The sequence below is a fragment of the Tamandua tetradactyla genome, chromosome 6, assembly GCF_023851605.1.
Source record: "Tamandua tetradactyla isolate mTamTet1 chromosome 6, mTamTet1.pri, whole genome shotgun sequence".
Taxonomy (NCBI): Eukaryota; Metazoa; Chordata; class Mammalia; order Pilosa; family Myrmecophagidae; genus Tamandua; species Tamandua tetradactyla.
Genome location: NC_135332.1, coordinates 54926258 through 54945759, shown reverse-complemented (window position 1 = coordinate 54945759; position 19502 = coordinate 54926258). Strand labels below are relative to the sequence as shown.

At 46.3% G+C, this 19502-nt stretch overlaps 1 protein-coding gene across 6 annotated transcripts in view; it reads right to left on the bottom strand.

Annotated features, from left to right (window-relative positions):
* The window catches only part of RPH3AL (rabphilin 3A like (without C2 domains)), a 144448-nt gene that overhangs the window by 107131 nt on the left and 17815 nt on the right, over positions 1-19502 (bottom strand). The window contains exon 1 of one of the 6 annotated variants that reach the window (XM_077165456.1): positions 7082-8797. The exons of the other annotated variants lie outside the window; for them this stretch is intronic. The gene's annotated coding sequence lies outside the window, so the exon portion shown is untranslated. Of the gene's footprint in view, positions 1-7081; positions 8798-19502 lie in introns of those variants that run through there. 6 annotated transcript variants of the gene reach the window in all.

Genomic DNA, 19502 nt, shown 5'->3' with positions numbered 1-19502 from the left:
AGAGAAAGAACACAAATAGGGTCAAATGCTAAGAATGACTGAATTAGGTGGAGGGTCTACAGGTGCTTTTTATACGATTTTTTTCAGCTTTCCATATGGTGGGAAATTCTCACAATAAAAACTTTCCCAGTGAGCTCTCAATGGGCAAAGCTGGAATAATTTGAGCCACAAAATAAATAACAATTGTAATAGATTATAACCCATAAAATAAACACCCACAAGTCCTGATAAACAAATAACTGAGGAAATAAACAAATAGGGGAGTGAGGATACCTCTGTCTTGCAGAAGAATTCCAGTTAACAAGTGTAGAAGGAACGAAGGAATCAGGAAGATCACTATTAGAGCACAGCAGTAATGAGCGCTGCTGGCAAGATTCACCAACGGATGATAAATTGAGTGGGCAAGAGTTTGCAGAGACACAGTTAGCTGCATAATCTCAAAGCATCTGCCCCAAGATATTTATTAATTATAAAGTAAAAACCAGTAACTTTATGGTGGATAAGCCTGGCAGTCACAAACCTTGATGTCACGTGCCTCCGACACGATGCACCGGGACAGATATGACACCACTTCTGCAGGGGTTTTGCCAAGAAATGCAAAATGGCAATCTAATCATTGAGAGAACGTCAGAAAAACTCAAGTTGAGGGATAACTGACCTCAAAACAGACTGGAGGAGACTAAGCAGATAGAACAAGTAAATGCAATGTCATATCCTAGGCTGGATGCTGGGGGAGAAAAGGGACGCTAGTGGAAGAACTGGTGAAATCTGGATAAGGTCTGTAGCTCATTAAGAGCACCGTACCAGTATTACTTTTAGACAAAACTTTTTTAATCCTAAAAATGTTCATAATTTAAAAAATCAACTTTTATATTAAAAGTGCCTATTGCTTGGAACCACATGTGCAATGGGGAAGGTGCCTGCTGGGGGACATCCCTCCCGGCCCCCAGCCCTCAGAGAGGCGAGCAGGGGCTGAGGCCCACTCAGGAAAGGGGAGGGGGAGAGAGTATGATTGATGCCCCCAGCCCCAACCTCACCCCCCCCAAGGAATCTGGGCCAGAGGGAGCAGGAGTCAGATGAGGAAGGGGTAAGAGTGGCAGCAAATGTCTGCCAGGGGCTTTCCTTGTTTCTGAGACAAAGGAAAGCCCCATCAAAGGAAAACAGAGGCCCCCCAAACTGGAATTTCATAGACTGTCAAATGTGACTCTTTTTTTGCCAAACCTACATGACTTTCATTGTGTGAAATGATTACATTTATATTAATTCTGTACTTTAAAGATGGCATGGATTAAATACGGAAGGACCTTTTTAACTATTTCCAACTACCCGCAGGGGCTTGTTTTAACCTGTTTTGCTTTAACCTGGTGATTAGGGCCTCCCAGGACCTCTTCCTCCCCTACTGGTGTGGTCAGTGAAGACCATCTCCGGCTCATCACCAGTAAGTCATTAAGTTGTTCTCTTCACTGAGAACCAGTGTGCTAACAGCAGCCGGAGAATGCTGACCTGGCTTCTGGAAGAGCAAAACTCTGTGCGTGATAAAGCAAGAGCAATAAAATGTTAATGACAGAATCTAAGGGGTGGGTGTGACTGTAAAATTCTTTTAACTCTGCCGTATGTTTGAAATTTTTCATAACAAATTATTGTAAACAAAAAACAAAGTAAACTACAAATGGTTATTTTGGGCATTCAACTGGTAAATCCGTTGCACAAGCTCAGTGGGAGAATACGAACAATTTGCAGAAAAACACACCACACCTGCTCCTTCTGCCCACAGGTTATTTGCAGACCATACTACAGACCCAGGGCCGCCTGCGGGAGGGGGAAGCAGGGGGACTTCCCTGTCGCCTGTGGGGATGGCCTCCACAGAAACACACTCAGCTCTTCCGACTCGAACCAAGTCAGAAAACGGGCAGCAGCTTCTGTTTTTATGAGCTCCAGGTGACTCAGGCAATGGATGCCCAGACGGACCACGCAGGCCCCAACCCACCCCCTGCTCCAGGGGCCCAGCCAAGGGGCTGGGGGGTTCTCTTCTGCAAATAACAAAGCGGGGGAGGGGGGCGGTGCTGAGTACGGGCTTTGGGTCAGGCAGCGCTTTTGGGTCAGGCAGCGTGGGCCTGCATTCTACCTCTGCATTCCGGCTCCATGAAATATTAGCTAAGTGACCTTGGGCAACTTCTTTCATTTCTCTAAGCCTTTGTTGCCACGTCTATAAAATGAATAGCTAAGGCTTAGCAGAATGACATACAATGAGTAGCTGCTTTCTGGGGCTGAGGGGAAGATTAAATTGGATGAATGATTCTCAATCGGATGATTTTGCCCCCACCCCGGGACATATGGCAATACCTGGAAACAATATGGGTGGGAGGGTGGATGCTATTGGCATCTGGTGGATAGAGGCCAAGGGTGCTGCTGGACATCCCATGACACCCTCCCAATAAAGCAGTATCCCGCCAAGGGGGAGTAACCCCGAACTAGATGGGGCAGGGAACACCCCAGCCCAGGGCCTGCAAAACTGCTCACTTTGGGCAGGTCAGCCAACACCACTATTAGTAGCTTAGCCTGGCCATTCCCAGAACCTGGCAGGGTAGGTCACGGGTAGGAGGTATCAGTAAACCCTGCCGCGCTGAACTGAACTCATAACTCGTTCCTTCGGGTTTGTGGATCATTCTCTTCCAAAATGCACATGCAAGCCCCAGAGCTAACCTGAGTGCACTGAAGCAGTGGGGAGACAGGTGGAGGTGGGTAAGGGGTGGGTGGGATGCACTGGGGAAAGGGCCAGCACCAGCAAGGATGACGCCAGCTGACATGCCTTCTTGAACGCAGAAGGTATGAGTTCTAAGTGTTTTGCACGTATTAACCCATTTTACTCTCACGAAGACGTAGGAGGCCAGCCATAAGAGAATACTGTACCTCCCCAGCCCTCCGCGGCCTTATCCACTACACTGCCGCATCCCAGGCAGGAGGGAGCAGTGGTCTTTCAGAGTCCACCCTCTGGCTGTAGCCAGTCTGGCTACTTGTCTGACTGCTGCACAAGGACCTGTGGCCGGCAGGGCTCTGTCTCCAAGCAGCTCAGAGCTGATGTGGGCAGTTTCCAGGCTTTTTCCTCCGGACTCTGGGAAATGCCTGGGGTGGGAGTCATTTCTGGACAGGGCAGACGCCTGGAGAGCAAAAGGCTTTTATTCTGGGAAGAAGAACCAACATAAGGGTGAAGAGCACGTGGACTTCCGGGGAGGTGGGGGTGAGGGGCTCTGTTGGCCAGGCCACAGCAGGAACCAACGCCAAGGTCCGTCCCCAGAGGTGCCCGGAGCCGGTCAGTCTAGACCTACTGCTGCAGGGGCTCTGTTCACCTGGCCGCTTTTCCACATCTCTGGCTTCTCCTCACCTTGGCCAGCAGTAATTCAATGCAAAAAAAAAAAAAAAATTTTTTTTTGAATTTTTTTCAAGGCTGATCCTCAGAGCAGAGAACGGGGAGTGGCTGGGTGTCTACACTCTTCAAACCGGCTTGGAGAAACACCAGTGCAGGGAGTGACCCAGGGGAGGCGAGGGGCCCAGGTGAAGAGGCTCTGAGGCCGAGCAGTGGGTGCTCCCCGTAAGTGCAGAGGCCCCAACTTTGCACTGTAAGGATATATGCAATTCTACTGGCTCTGCAGTACCAAAGACCAGGGGGCGTGAGGGAAACATAAAATATGTAGGAGGAATGAAAGGTATGTCTTTTAATAATCAATTAGAAAAACCACTATTTACTGAGCGCTTACTATCCACCAGATTCAGTACCAAGTGTTTCATACACATCATCTCTTTTCTTTTTCACGGCAACCCTAACGCAGGGTTTCACATCCCATTTGACAGGAGAGCTGAATGACTCACCCCGAGTCCACCATCGTAAGTGACAACCCCCAGGATTTGAACTCCAAGCTCAAACTCTTCACCACCGGGGCGACCCGACTTCTAGATACTTCACAGTACTTTTGGTAAACAGCACCACCTGTGTTTTGGAGCCTTTTCCCATCCCATCACTCCCCCCACCCACAATCTTTTTTCCTTTTATCCTGTCAGATAAGTCAGACAAAGTTAGAGCCAATGAAGAGGATTCTAAGTGCGGAAAACATTATTATTTTTTTTTTTTAAAAAGTTCAAATGCTACCAAATGCAATAGAAAACTTTTTTCAATTTAAAATTTTCCTCTACAGAGAGAAAAAAAAAAGGATTACCATCCCAAGTTTTATTAACGGGAAAGAATCTTGAATATTAACAATATAATATTACTCTTGTATAATGCTCTCCAGACTTCCAGCTGTCCTCACGGCACTTCATGCTGCTCTCGTCACCCCCGTTTGCTAAGTGAGGTCTGAGCCCAGTCCCCACCACCACCCAGGCCCTCCCTGGGGACACAGCCTAAGGCAGAAGACTGAAAGGTTAACAAACACCAGCACCCGAATGGTTTTCTCCATTGCATGTATCACAGTTCGTATCTGTGCACTTGTTTCTTGTGTTAACTTGCACATCTCTAAGCTCCACGAGAAGAAAGGCCACCTCCGATTGGTTGGAACACCCAGTGCTGGTTGAAGATGTGCCCAGTGAATCCTGAACAAACCAGACAGTTAATTTACTAATCGCAGGGGCTGAACAAAGAACAACAGGAGAAAGGAGCAAAAAGAAGGTGTGGTTAAGATTTCCCTGTGCAGCAACCCCAGAGGGCTTCAAGGAGGAGAAGAGTCTGATGGAGGGCTTGAAGGCAAAAGCAGGGCAGGCAGGAGAATGGCAGAGGCAATCCAGGAAGAAAACTGCCCCCGCAGAAATGCCAGAAAGAAAGAGGCCTCCGTGGTGATCTCTCCTCTGGGAAGTTTTCCAGCTGGAGAGTAACCCCGAGAATGGCTAGTTACACAGGACAGAAAATGGCCTGGGCAGGTTAGAGATCATCCCAGGCAACGGAGTTAGGACACAGCTCCTTAGCATTGACTTTGGGCAATGGAGATAAGAGTTTGCCCAGGAGCCTGAAGACAGGAAACGTACCTCGATTCTTGAGCTTTCACCCAAGTACAGCCATGACAGAGGAAAGGGAACCCAGACCAGCGGACTCCTACACATACGCATGCACCCTATGCCAGGAGCTGGGAGGTGGCCAGAAACAGCCAGGCCCAACGACAGTGTCTCTGAAGTTAAATCATCACATTCTACCCTATCATAAATGGAAATTTTAATAGCAAAACAGTGCTTCTCCCTGACCCTAGGTGATATCTCCCCTGCTGATCTTCCTGCCAAATTATGTTCCAAGATTGTGCAAACTCTAGTTTTCTGTACTAATAGCAGCAGCAGCAGCAGCAGCTAGCACCTATGTCACGCCTCACCTATACCATAACCCAGATCATCCTTCCCACAGTGTTCACGTGACAGGCGCGCCCCCCACCCCTGCATGCCACAGGGAACCTCCCCAGCCCCGGTCAGAGCAGTAAGACAGCAATTTCTTCCAATTGAATATCTTGTTCACAGTCTCCCTACTACCGAAAAACACAAGTGTCTGAGTTCGGATTCAGAAAGACTCGGCAGTTCACCGACTGCGTAATCTGAGAATAAACTTCCCCTCACCTTGTCTCCTCCTTTTACAAGGGTGGTGATAATACCTTCTCAACAGGTTTTGTCCAGAGTGATCTGGACAAAATCATAGAATGAGAATTCCAAACACAGCATCTGGCACGCAGCAGGCACTCAAGGGGAAAAAAAAAACCCACTTTTTTAAACCAAGCAGATCTCTGAATTTCTGGTGACCTTCACTGCACTAGAAAAAGAAATGGGAGATTAAATAAAAATCTGTGACCCAGATGACTGCAGGCTCGGCTGATGAATGAAATCTTGGCCTGGGGCTGTCAGCCAAGGTGACCTGGGGCAGGAAACTGCGTGCTTCCCCCTCCTGCAGGAACACGGTAATCTGGCTCAGAGAGGAGCTTCCTTCAGCTGACCCCACCCGCTTCCACCATTTCCCCCAGAACATTCCACAATCGGCCACCTCCTGCCACCTCCCCCAGGCCCAGCCGGGAGAGGCAGGCACCTCCCTTCCAGGTTTCTGCACACAACCTCTGGCCTGGAACCCACCTTGGCACCAGTTGCCTCCCCACAGAGAGACGAAGATATGGCTCATCCACCTCAGAACTTTCCCTCTCCAACGTTTCCAGGCTGCCCAGCTGAGCCACACAGGGTGGGTAGCTGGGCTGCTGGTCCTCCACTGAAACACTACTTTGGGCTCTTACACTGTCTACACTTAGGCCCCTGTCTGGCCATCGTGCCTGCAGTCTGCGTATCCAAGAGCATATGAGTCTCTTCAAGCACAGTCATGAACCACCCCCTTCCTCAAGCACCTTCCAAGGCTCCCACTGTCTCTGGAATTAAGTTCAGAGTCCACACTCCAAGATTCATGGTCCTCCACAAGTCAATCCAAACCCACCCTTCCATCCCTAAAAGGACACATATGATGCCACCAACATGAATTACAGCAAGAGCCATACAGCCCCTCCCCCACAGTGCCTCCATTGTAGCCCCTGGGTTTTCGGCCCTGTCTCGGCTGCTGACTTGCCACCATTCTGTCCTCACTGCCCCCCAAATACGAGCACCTAGGGGGCACAGATCCTGCAGCACCCCCACCCCCACCCCCAAGGCCTCCAAACTGCTTGACATGCAATAGAAGCGTTTATCGGGACAGAAGGTCCCAATTTTCTCAGTCGTGTTAACGTGGTCCCGTTCTCTGTAGGGCCCTGCTGCTCAGCTTTCCACCAAAATGCCCCCAACCAACCCCTGTTCCCTGGGATTTCTAGAAGGATGCTGCAGAAAGAGCCTGCAGACTATGTGAGGAGGCGCCCAGGGGAGGCGCCTGGCCCTCTCCACCTCCTGCGGCCAAGGACCTGGGGCCACCCAGAAAAGCAGGTCTTCAGTCAACGATTAACCAAATGCTCTCGCACACAGGCACATGCCCTTCCCCTGGGAGTGAGCAAAGTTCTGGGAAAACCCCTGTGTGATCTGAGCCCCTGGATCCAGGAAATGCGAAAGGCATCTTCCTGATCCCTGGGGCCAGCAGACCAAAAATACCTACCAGGAACCGGGGTCTTCTGCCTGCCGGACAAGGCCCGCCGCGCCCTGGCCTCCTGCCCCCACGTTGTCAGGGGTGACCCGAGGTGCTCTAGAGGAGGGTGTGAATCACTCAGATGTAAGTCAATAACGGGCAGCGACGGGGAGGCCCAGTGGAAGCCAAACCAAGGCCTGGAATCTGCCCGCTGGACTGAGCCTGCCCAGAGCCACCCAGGGCCCATCTGCCGGGGCCTCGGCTCCCCTGACGACGGGGCCTTCTAAACCTGAGCGGACCAGGACATTTCCTCTTAGAGGGAGGCCCCCCTTTGGGAAGGCCTGCATTCTTTTTCAGTGTTGTTTTTCGAGTCTGCCCAACTCCTACCAATTTCAAGGATTTTTGTTAGAAAGAACACACTGTCTGGAAAAGGACCTGGAGCATGCTTCACAGGCAGTGCTTCTGGCTCTCTGAAGTGCCGTAACTTTTGGAAGCCTCAGCTGCCCAGGCTGGGGCTCAATTCGGGTGTGACTCCTCAGGAAAAAGGTAAGCTGAGGCACGGGTGATTTGACCATCTGTGAATGGAATGGCATCCCGGATGTCCCTTGAGGAGGACAAGGCTGCTGGAATGGCCCCCTGAGCTGGGGAGTGCTTCCACCTCGACATTTGCCTACAGTGAGAAAGGCGACAGGCTCTCCTTGTTGACCTTTTCATAGCACACATGGGCTGGTGACAGAAAAAGATGTTCTGGAGGTAAGAAGAACACCACATCCGGCAACCTGTCATCAGAGCAGCTGCTGCCGAGAGGGATGGACTAACTGCCCAAAGGTCCTCAACCTGGTTCCAGGGTGCCCTAAGGGTGCCCTGGCTGAACTGGAAGGAAAGGGTTCTAAAGGGCTATGTTCCAAGCCAGTGCGGACAGTTTGGCTTTGTCTGCATCACACACCGGGCTTCCAGGGGAGAGTTCCTTTGAAGAAAAGATTCTGCAGCGAAAACTGTTAAGTGCTGGGACATGGTGCCGCTGCTATCACACAGGAGGATGGGATGGTAGGTTTACTCTGAGTTTGCAAAAAGTAACCCCCATACACCCATGCTGGGAGCCAGCTGGTCATCGTCCCGAGTGTGCTCTACGAGTTCAGGAGAAGCAATGGACCAAGCAGTCTCCTTCGCCAGGTGCAGTCGGGCCACTCCACCCTTCCCCTGGCAGGACCAGAGGCTGTGTATGTTGGCACTTTTGATGTCCCAGGTCCCTCAGGCTCTGTTCATTTTTTTTTTTTTCATTATTTTTTCTTTCTGCTCTTCACATTGGATGATGCCAATTGTCTTGCCTTCAAGGTTGTTGATCCTTTCTTCTGCCTGTTCATATCTGCTGTTTGAATCCGTTTACTGAGCTTTTCATTTCAATTATTGTACTTTACACCTCCAAAATTTTGTTTGTTATTTTTTATAATTTCTACTTCTTTATTTTGTTCAGATAATTATTCTTAATTTCCTTCATTTCTCTGTATACGGATTCTTTCAGTTCATTGAACATACTTAACACAGTTGATTTAAAGTCTTTCATGAACAGTCCAGTGTATATCTTTCCTCAGTGATGATTTCTGGCAAATTACTTTTTCTATGGAAGGGCCGTAAGTGCCTGTCTCTTTGTGTGTTCTGTAATTTCTTAAAACTTTTAATTTTAAATAATTTCATACTTATGGGCAAAAAAATAATGCAAACCCCACAGAAAGAACTCCAACATACTCCCATGTCTCCCAGACAACCAGATACATCAATTTTAACATTTTGCTACCTTGCCGTATCATTCTATCTATCCACCCATCTATCTGTCTATTTATATATACATATATTTACCAGACTTCTGAACATTTGAAAGCAGTTTGCATACATAGTACTTCCATGTAAGTTCCCTATGTTCAAGGATACTTACTCATATAATCACCTTAAATGCAGTTATCAAGAAATTTAACATTGATATAAACTTACAGTCTATATTCCAATTTTTTCTTATGGCTCAAAAAGATCCTTTTGAGACTTTTCTCCTCCTCTTTTTATAGCCCATCTAGTATCATGTGTTACATTATCATTTTTCCTTTAGTTTTTCTTTCTCTCTTTTTAATTGTGGAAACATATATAACAACATAAGTCATCCCATCCCAAAGCATCCCATTCAGTGGACTGATCTCACCACAATGTTGCAGCAGCCTCGCCATCATCCATTACTAGAACTTACCCTTCACCTCAAACAGAAACCCTACACTAATTCTGCGTTTACTCCCCATGTCTCTGCCCCCCACCCCTGGCTACCTGTACTCTCATTTTTGTCTCTTTGAGTTTCCATATCCTCTGATATTTTATTCGTGGTTACCATGGGGCTTAAACTTAACATTCTAAATTCAGAACAATCTCGTTTGCTTTGATATAAACTTAACTTCAATAGTATACATACACCATGTTCCTATACTCCTCTGTTCCCCCACCTTTACGTAGTTCTTGTTACGAATGACATGTTTATATATTATGAATCCAAAACCACTGATTTCTCATTACATTTTATGCATTTGCCTTTTAGATCCTCTAGGAAGTAAAAAGTATAGTTAAAAAGAAAAATGCAGCAGTACTGGTATTTATGTTTACCATATCACTCTCTTTTTCAGAGATCTTTATTTCTTCAAGTGGCTTCAGTCAATTGTCTGGTGCTCTTTCCTTTCAATCTGCAGAACTCACTTGAGCATTTCTTGTAGGGCTAGTCTAGTGATGACAAAGTTCCTCAGTCTTGTTTATCTGGAAATGTCTTAATCTCTCCTTCATTTTCTTTCTTTTTTTTTTTTTGTATGCTGTATGATGGGGTCACATTTCACTATTTTTTTTCCATGTGAATATTCCATTGTTGCAGCACCATTGTTGCAGCACCGTTTGTTTTGCTTGTTTATTTTTTGGGAAGTGCATGGACCAGGAATCAAATCTGGGTCTCCCGCATGGCAGGTGAGAATTCTACCACTGAACTACCCTTGCACCCCCTTCTCCTTCATCTTTTTTTCCTCTCCATTTTTGAAAGGCAGTTTTGCTAGACATAAATTTATTGGTTGGCAATTTTTGCTTTCAGGGCTTTAAATATGTCTTCCCACTGACTTCTTGCTTCCATGTTTTCCGATGAGAAACTAGCACTTAATATTATTGAGGTTTCATTGCAATGATACATTGCTTTTCTCCTGTGACTTTCAGAATTCTCTTTTTATCTTTGCATTTGAGTTTGTTTATAACATAGTGTAGTGTGGATCTATTTGGGTTTATCCTCTTTACAGCTCATTGAGCATCTTGGTGGTGTATATTCATGTCTTTCATTAAATTTTAGAAGTTTCCAGCCACTGTTTCCTTAAATATTTCCTCTGCCCCTTTCTCTCTTCCTTCTCTTTCTGGGATTCCCACAGTGTGTATATCTGTATGCTTGATGGTGTCCCACACAGGTTCCTCTGTTCACTTTTCTTCAATCCTTTTCCTTTCTTCTCCTCAGAATGAATGAATTCAACGGCTTTATATTCAAGGTCACTAATTCTTTCTACTGCCAGCTCTAATCTGCTGTTGAATCCCTCTAGGGAATTTAAAATTTCTGTCACTGTGCTTTTCAGCTTTGTTTGGTTCCTTTTCAGAATTTCCATCTCTCTATTCATATTCTGTTTGGGTTCATCTATCATTCTCCTTTAGTTCTCTGTCCATGGTTTCCTTTAATTCCTTGACCATATTTAGGACCATTTTTTAAAAAAGTTTTTGTCTGGAATGTCCCAGGTGTGATTGTTCCCATTGATGTTTTCTAATGCTTTCATGTTCTCCTTTGCCTGGGCTATCACTTCCTGTTTCTTTGTAATTTCTGTAATCTTTTGCTGAAACCTGGGCATTTTGATATTTTAATGTGTCATTGCTGGAATTTAGTTTCTAAGGCATCTCTTCCTTAAATTTATGTCCAGCCAGTGTTATAGAACTTTCCTTGAGTGTCAGGAGCTAACTAAAAAGAAAAGGAGAAAAGAAAATCCCTTTCCCAGCCTTTGCAGATTGACCTGTGTGAGTGCTCTCCGGTAGAGCTTACCCATAGAAAGAGTTTAGAGAATAGCTCCAGACCAAAGCATAGGGGCCTCCCTGGTCCTTTCTGTGCATGCATCTTCTCTTGGACATGCATGTGTTGCCCTAGAAATTCCCCCATTTGCACAATACAAATGTCCCTCTTCCCTAGGAAAGTTTCCTCATGACCCCAGGCTCTGCACTGGACGTCCTATAGCCAGCAAGCCCTTGCTGCAGGCAGCAAAGCGCGACTGCTCTCCCACAGCATCCTGTAGAGAGCTCTGTGTGCCTCCTTTTACATGCAGGGCAAGTTCTGGGACAGCGAGTCCTTCAGGCCACCACAGACAGACTGGGCCAGTTCTACAAGCATGAAGGTCACTTGTTCCCCCCAGAACCGAGACCAGAACCAAAACTGGGAGCACAGGCTGCTCTGCACCATGCCAGTGAGGGCTGAGGGACGTGCCGGCCAGAGCACAACGAGATCCTACTACTTTTACGGGGCCTTTTCCTTGATTTGGCACTTGCCCTATGGCTGCAGTCCTTTAAGTATTTTCTGGAGTCTTGAGAAAGATGTTTCTCTAGTTCTTACTGGTTATTCAAAAATTCTGTGGGGGTTGGAGGCCCCATGATGTCTCACCCCCACCATCTTCTGTTTTATTATTTTCTGTTGAGAACTGGACATTGAGAATTATGTTGTTATAACTCTAAGAAGCTAGTTCTCCCACTCCTCTAGGATTGCTAGGTTTTGTAACTTTGTTGTCATTGAGTGCTGGAGCCATCATTTTGTGTCTTTTCCAAACTAGTTTTTCCTCCGAAAAAGGGACTAGAAAGAGAGAAGAGAAAGAAAGAAAAAAAAATAGGTACAGCCTCTTTAAGAGTCTCTGCTGCTTTGCCTGTGGGGTTTGGAGCAGCGATTTTCCTCCAGCTGACCCCACAGCTGTGATCAGACCACACACCCCCAATTTTGGAGGACTAGGTCCCTACAGCCCACCCTGGCTCCTGTGAGCTGCACCAGGAGACCCGACTGCAGTCCCACCCCCTGCCTGATGTGCACTTAGAGGATGGGGGCTGGGAGCTGCTGCATGCAGCATGACATTCACTAATATTTACTGCAGGTGACCAGCCTCTTCCTCCAGCACTTCACTGGAGGTCACACAGAGTTCCACCAGACTCTACAGTTTCAAAATGGTTAATTCAGACAGTTCCTGCCGGTTTTGTTTGGATGAAGGGACTGACCCCTGGGGCTTCCTACTCTGCCACCTTTCCACAGTTCTCTTCTAGACACATCCTTCCTCTGGTTTTGAGTTCATAGTTAATCTGTACTTTTCATGATCTTACTTTTATGGGTTTCTATTTAATCACATACATATATTTACATATACACATATATAAATATATATGCACATGCATATATAATATATTTTATACCTACATAGAGTCTGGTGCATAGTATCTTCTTTCATTTCCGCATTTCTATGCTTATATTTACATAAAATATGTAGAGAAATATATATTCTTCTAGGCATCCTTAATTCCTTTATAGAACAAGATGGAGAAATAAATGGCTAGATGATAAACTGGAAAAGAAAGAAAGAATAAGATATACTCTCTGATGGAGTATGGGATTAGAGATCAGAAGCCTGGCTTTTAGTCCCAACTCTTACCAGCTATATGAGTGTGAGGGGGAAAAAATTATACACCCTCCCCAGGGCACCTGAGGTTTTATCAGCTGTTAAATGTACATAATACAATCCACTCTACTTACTACACTTGGCTGTAATAGAAATTAAATGGGGAGGTCCATGGCTAGTAAACAGGAAAGCACCAGTTTTGTGCAAGCCCTGGCGTCATTATTAAGTATCCGAAACAACATCCACGGCAGCCAGCACGCAGCCATAAATAATAAGACGCCAAACTGCATGGGCTCCCTATAAATGCTGCAGGGATGCAAAGAGAAGCGAGCCTTCAGGAGCACATCTGTATGCAGTGTCCTTTTCCCCTCTGATGTCTGTGAGCAGTGTCTGCCTGAAGGGCTTCAATCCCATGCTCATCCCAGCAAGAGAAAAGGCCCCAGCCAAGATGTGTCACACGCCTCCAGGACTGGAAATGGCCACCTCCTGTGCGAAGGGCCTGGGGCTCCCGGCAGCTCCCAGCGGTCCCCTGACCACAGAATCCCCTCCAGAAAGGAAGGGCGGCCCAGCCTCCATCACCTGCTGACCACTTAAGGGAGGCTGGGAACAGCAGGGTTGTGTCTGGTACCTGGACAGCTGACCCAGACATGGGCCTCCCGCTGGACTTCAAAGATGTGCTCTGTCCCCTCTGTCCCCAATCACAGGGCTATTTATCTTGCAATTACCAGGGTTTCCAGGCAGCTGAATCAGCGCCACTGCATTTCAAACAGCAGGGGAAAACCAGACAGTGGCAATGACGGCGCTTCCTTTTCAACATGTTTTTCAGGAGGGCATGGGCTGGGCCCTTCTTTTCTGGGGGAACTGACAGAATTCACTCAAGTTCTAAGACAAATTCTAAACTCTGGAATGCTCTCTGCCCAGTTAAGGGCAGAAAATGACATAAAAGGGGAGAGGGGACAGAAATAGGACTGGGTTAGCAAACCAGCTCAAATGACAAAATAAGGTCTGTTGTAGGTTTTGCCTAGGGACAGAACGAATCCAGGCAGTGAGCTGTCCGAAGGGGAGGATAGGGTCTCACCGCAGCTGCCCAGTTGCCCTCAGGGGTGGAGTCCAGAAGCTCTGAGTTTACACTGTGACCAGCCCCCGCAACCCCAGGCGCACCCAGCCCAGGCAGGCATATCAAGGTGAAGCCCAGAGAATCCAGATTCAGGGCAGAGACGGAGACTCAAGTCAACTGCTCTCTTGAACAGTAAGATGCAAACTTGGGACTGCTGGACGGGCTATTTTCCCCCATGCAGAAATGCCACGGAAACTAAAGGCAGTCTGCAGTAAGAGAAAGAAGGTGGCACCAATGGAGACAGAAGCAGAACCACCACAGAAGGAGGGCTGCCCGGGCTCCTCTGTACACTCGCTCAATTCAGCCCTTCCAGGGTTCCAGGCATTCACATCTTCCCCAATTGCTGTGAGATGCTCCTGTGTCTTGGCATTCATCTCTCCTGTTTGCACCCAGTCCTGGTCAGCTGCAAGGACCTGATTAGTGATGTCCATTTCCCTGCCACCCTCCTGTGGAGTGAGAACACCTCACACCACTCTGAGATAACTAAGAAGACCCCGGGGTTTGAACAACTGGGCGCATTTAAATCAGAGACCAGTGGAGAGCAGAGATGCCGGTGTCAGAGGGACCCAGGTCTGGCTCCATCTGGCCAGGTGACCTTGAACATGTAACCTCCCTGAAACGTAGGCTCCTCTCACCTTGACTACTGCTGGCACCTTCCCATACCCACACTTCACCCACTCCAGTCTACACCTCTCCCCACGGTCAGAGCGCGCTCTTCCAAATCAGGTGACTTGGCATCACACCTGATGCCCCTTCTTCTGGGACCTCAGAAGACATGGGAACATGGTGGATCCCCATGTTGAAATCCCCCAGTACCTTCCTCCTGCTCTAATGATCAAGATGAAATCTTCACCTCGGCCCATGCTGGACCTTCTGTATTAACTCACCACACTCCTTCCCCTTGGGGCCTGCAGGCATCTTGGGATTTCTGCCTGGGAAATGCTTCTCCTACCCTATGCCTAATTAACTCTGTTTTTAAAAGTTTCTATTAACTCCTTCGCTGAGACATAATTCACAGACCATGAAATTTACCCTTTTAAAGTTTATAGTTCAATGGTTTTTTGGTATATTCACAGAGTTGTGCAACTGTCACCACCAGGTAATTCCAGAACATTTTTATCACCCCAAAAGAAACCTTGTCCCACCAGCATTCACTCTGCATTCCTCCCTATCCCAGCTCCTGACAGCTACTAATCACTAACTTACTTAGGGTCTCCACAGATTTTCACAGTCTGGGCATTTCACATAAATGGGATAATTTAATATGTGGCCTTTTTCTATTCTCCATTTCACTGATGTCTACTCTTCTCTACTATTTCCTTCCTTCTGCTTGCTTTGGGTCACTTTTGCCCTTTTTTTCCTAGTTTCTTAAGCTAAAAGTTTACTGATTCAAAATCTCCTTTTTTACTATAGGCATTTACAGCTATAAATTTCCTCCTAAGTACTAATTCAGCTACATCCCATAAGTTTGTTTCTTTTTTTTGCATGGGCAGGAACCAGGAACCGACCCTGGGTCCCAGGCACGGCGGGCAAGAACTCTGCCTGTGGAGTCACCCTGGCCTGCCCTACATCCCATAAATTTTGTATGCTGTTTTCACGTTCATTCATCCCAAAATATTTTCCAATTGCTCTTGTGATTTCTTCTTTGACAAACTTTGGTTTTCTAGAAGTTTTTTTAGAAAGATCGTGTAGCATATCCTCTAAATTCCCTTTTTATTTTTTTTTGGCATTGGGCAGGCTCTGGGAATTGAACCCAGGTCTCTGGCATGGCAGGTGAGAATTCTGCCGCTAAGCCACCCAAATTTCCTTTTGATATATATTTTTTAGTTATTTTCTTGGTGGTAGCTCAGTTAGGAGTTAAAGGTCGGCCCCCCAGGAGTCACTGCCTCACTACCAGTCATTCTCAATGTGAGCTCTGCTTACTAATGTAGAGCATGAACTCTTCGAGTACCAGTGTGAGAATCAGAACACGCATCGCAGGGGCGGGGGTGGACAGCAGGTTGAGGCAGGTTGGGAGGAACTGGAAGCTGATGAACTCATGGGAGGGCTGGGGAAGCAAGGGGATGTGCTGGGGTGCAGGTTTAAGTGGGGGGATAGGAAGTATGATGCACCTCCAAAGGTTAGGCAACATCAACAGGTGGGAATCCAGGGAAACTGTCTGCAGGTGGTTCCCCAGGGGTTAAAGGGGTCCTGGCACACAGGCAAGGCTGGCGACGGGTAGGCTTTAACTCGGAACCAAGCTGTCAAGTGAGCCAACGTTCTGGACATCAGGTCTGCACGAAATGAGTTGAGTCCTGGCTGCCCCCCCCTTGACCTGTCCTTTCTACCCTGACATCAAAGGATGACCTGGATGGATATTTTCAATTCTGCTAAGACAATTTAGATTTCATACAGCTCTTTCTTGCTCCCACCCAAGACCCCCCTTTGCTAAATCCATCCCAAACCAGCCTACCAAGGGGACCCCCGAAGGGTTGTCCTAGTTTACATGACAACTTCAGGTCGGAGGATGGGTCTGTGGGGAGTCTGGGGCTGCCCCAATGCACAAGCTACCTTTGTGTGGAATTCTTGGAGGCACTTCATTTCCACGTGTTTGAAAACTGCAATAAACTGATAATGATAAAACAAGACACTTCATGTACCTTTGTCAGGAAATCTCCATAATAAACCACACCAACCGAAGTCTTTTTCTATGAGGTGCCCATATATGACACCCAACAAACAACTGACTCGGGCAGACCCACCGCGTGTGTCCCTAACCACCTGTAGATCTAGCCAAGCAAGATACCCAAAGCAGGTCTCTATTCATTGGTACTCATGAGAAAGGGAGGCCATATCTTGTTTCTGCTTAGCTCAAGTCAAAATGTAAGGTCCCCTCAAGTCCAGAGTGGAGGAGGTCTTTGGGTCTAATCCAGGGTCATTAGATGCCATGAACTGGCTTCTGCAAATGAGGCCAAATCTGCAAATCCCAGCAGGATTAAAAATGTCAGATAGAGAAAGGCAGATCACTACAGGAAACAGCTCTCAAAGAAAGCCAGGGGTAGAGGGGAGGGAAGAAAACTGAGAAAATATGGGCAATCTGGGGGCTGCTTGGAGACACAGCAGGGACTGACTTTTACTATTTGGGATTAGACATGATTTCACATTCATCTGTGACCTTTTCCTGGTGAACTTCACCCATGGCATCTTCCCCTTGATCAAATACTTCCCAAGACCCTGACATTAACAAGGACAAGTGCTGTGACAATTCAGAGGCCAACTGAAATTGGGTCATTTCCTGTCATTAATCCATGTGATTCGATGACATTAAAAAAGAAGCCAGAAGAGAATTCATTTCCCTTTTTACTTTTAAATGAGGCCCCACTTAAAGCAGAACAATTTAGCTGTTGAGCCTTCTTAAGCAAACGGTCCCTATGGGATGGTGTAAAAGAACTTTGGATCTAGCCTTTGTTTTCTGATCACGGCACCAAACATCCCCTCACCTAATTCCTCTACACTCTACACTCTACATTAAGAAACAAGAGAAGTGAGCCTGATTTCCAAAAATTAAGTCCAAAAAATAACATCCACTCCCCCATTTCACCTTCTAAATTAAGCCTGTGTTCTCCATTAACTTTCCCCTGGGGGTTGAAAGAAAATTGTTTCAAAACTGGAAACTAAATTTAAAGTTGGGGGGAGGGGGCGGGGCTCACTAAGCCCAAATGTTTGAAGTGGTTTTGCCATAAACTTAAAGTTAGGTCCAAAGTGACTACCTATTTGAGAGTTCATCTTGTCAGCCCAGGAATGCAAATGTCCAAATGGGTCTAAAAACTCAGGGATTTTTTTAAAGGTAGCATCTACCCTGAGCTTTGGCAATATGAGGGGTACACGTCAAAAAAACTTGGTTCTAGTAGGTGGCAGCACTGTGTCCATAGAGTTCTTTGGCTGCAAGCAACAGAAACCACGCCTGGCTACCTAAGCAGAAAGGAATTTACTAGAGGGATATGCAAAAAAAGACAAGAAGCCTGGTGGTTGCAAAAGTCTCATCCTTACGTCTCATCAACTGCCACTGCTGGAATAAGTGGCTCCAATATTCTTTATCTACTTGCTTCACTTGGCTCAAGTGTCAAATCCCAGAAGGAAAAGTCTGAATAGCCCAGCTTGAGCTAAGGTCTCACTTCTTGATCTGGGTGTTGGCTAACACGAGCATGTTCACTTTATATCAGTACACTTATGATTTGTGCACTTTTCTGTATGTCGTACTTCAATTTAAAAAATATACTTAGCCTATGATCCAGCAATTCCACCTGTGAAAGAAATAAAACATATCCTGAGAAATAATATATAAAAGAGAAATGAAATAGATATGTAAGAGAAAACATGTCAACAAAAAGACTTATAGCCATGTAATAAAGAAAAAAGAGAGGCTGCATGGGTGGTTTAGTGGTAGAATGCTCGCCTTCCATGCGGGAGACCCGGGTTGGATTCCCAGACCATGTATTCAAAAAAAGAAAAGAGAGAAAAACTTATTGTTCCATTCATAATAGCCCCAACTGAGAAACAGTCAAGGGATCCATCAACAGGCAAATGCATAAAAAAATTATACACACTCAAACAATGGAATACTACTCAGCAATTAAAAAGGAAGCAAGTAGTGACACAAACAACAGTGATGAATCTCAAAAACAGTATGCCAAGTGAGAGTGAAAGGAGCCTTTCACAATAGAGTACATACGAGGTGATTCCATTTATATGAAATCCCAGTACAAGCAAAATTAATCTATGGTGGAAAAAAATCAAAGCAGTGGCTGATTCTGGGGGAGTGGGGCAGGGTTTGGCTGGGATGGTGCCTGCAGGAATTTCTGGGGTGATCATTATGGTTTCTGACTTGACAGGGGCTTGGGGTGCATAGCTGTGTGCATTTACAGGCATACTTAGGAGATACTGCAGGTTTGGCTCAACACTGTGGCAATAAAGCAAGCCACGCAACACTTTTGGTTTCCCAGTGCTTATAAAAGTTACGTTAACACTGTACTTTAGCCTGTTAAGAATGCAATAGCATTTTGTCTAAGAAACAACGTACATACTGTAATTAAAATGTGGCACAGAGACATGAAGTGAGCACATGCTGTTGGAAAAATGGCCCCAACAGACTTGCTCGAGGCAGGGTTGCCACGAACTTTCAATTTGTAAAAACTGGAACATCTGCGAAGCACAATATAAAAAGAGATATGCCTGTATCTGAGATGACCAGACAGAACGCCCAAGATATGTGCATTTCATTGTGTGCACATTCTACCACAACAGAAAAGAAATGAACCTTAAGCAAATATTGTACTTGAGTTAATGATAAGCTCACTGAAGTGCCTGGCTGTTCTGTTTATCACTACTAAGATCATGAAAAGGCAAACCACAAAGTGAAAGAAGTATCTGCGACACATAATACACAAATGATTAGTACCAGAATATGAATATATGAAGATTTCCTATGACTCAATAATAATGTAACAGAAAATGGGCAAAGAAGATGTAAATGAGCATGTAAATGAGGAAACACAAATAGTCTACAAACGTGCTCAACTGCAACAGTCATCAGAGAAACCCCAATTCAAGGCACAAGATACCACCTCACACCCAAGAGACTGTTCGAAACGAAGCAGGGAGGATA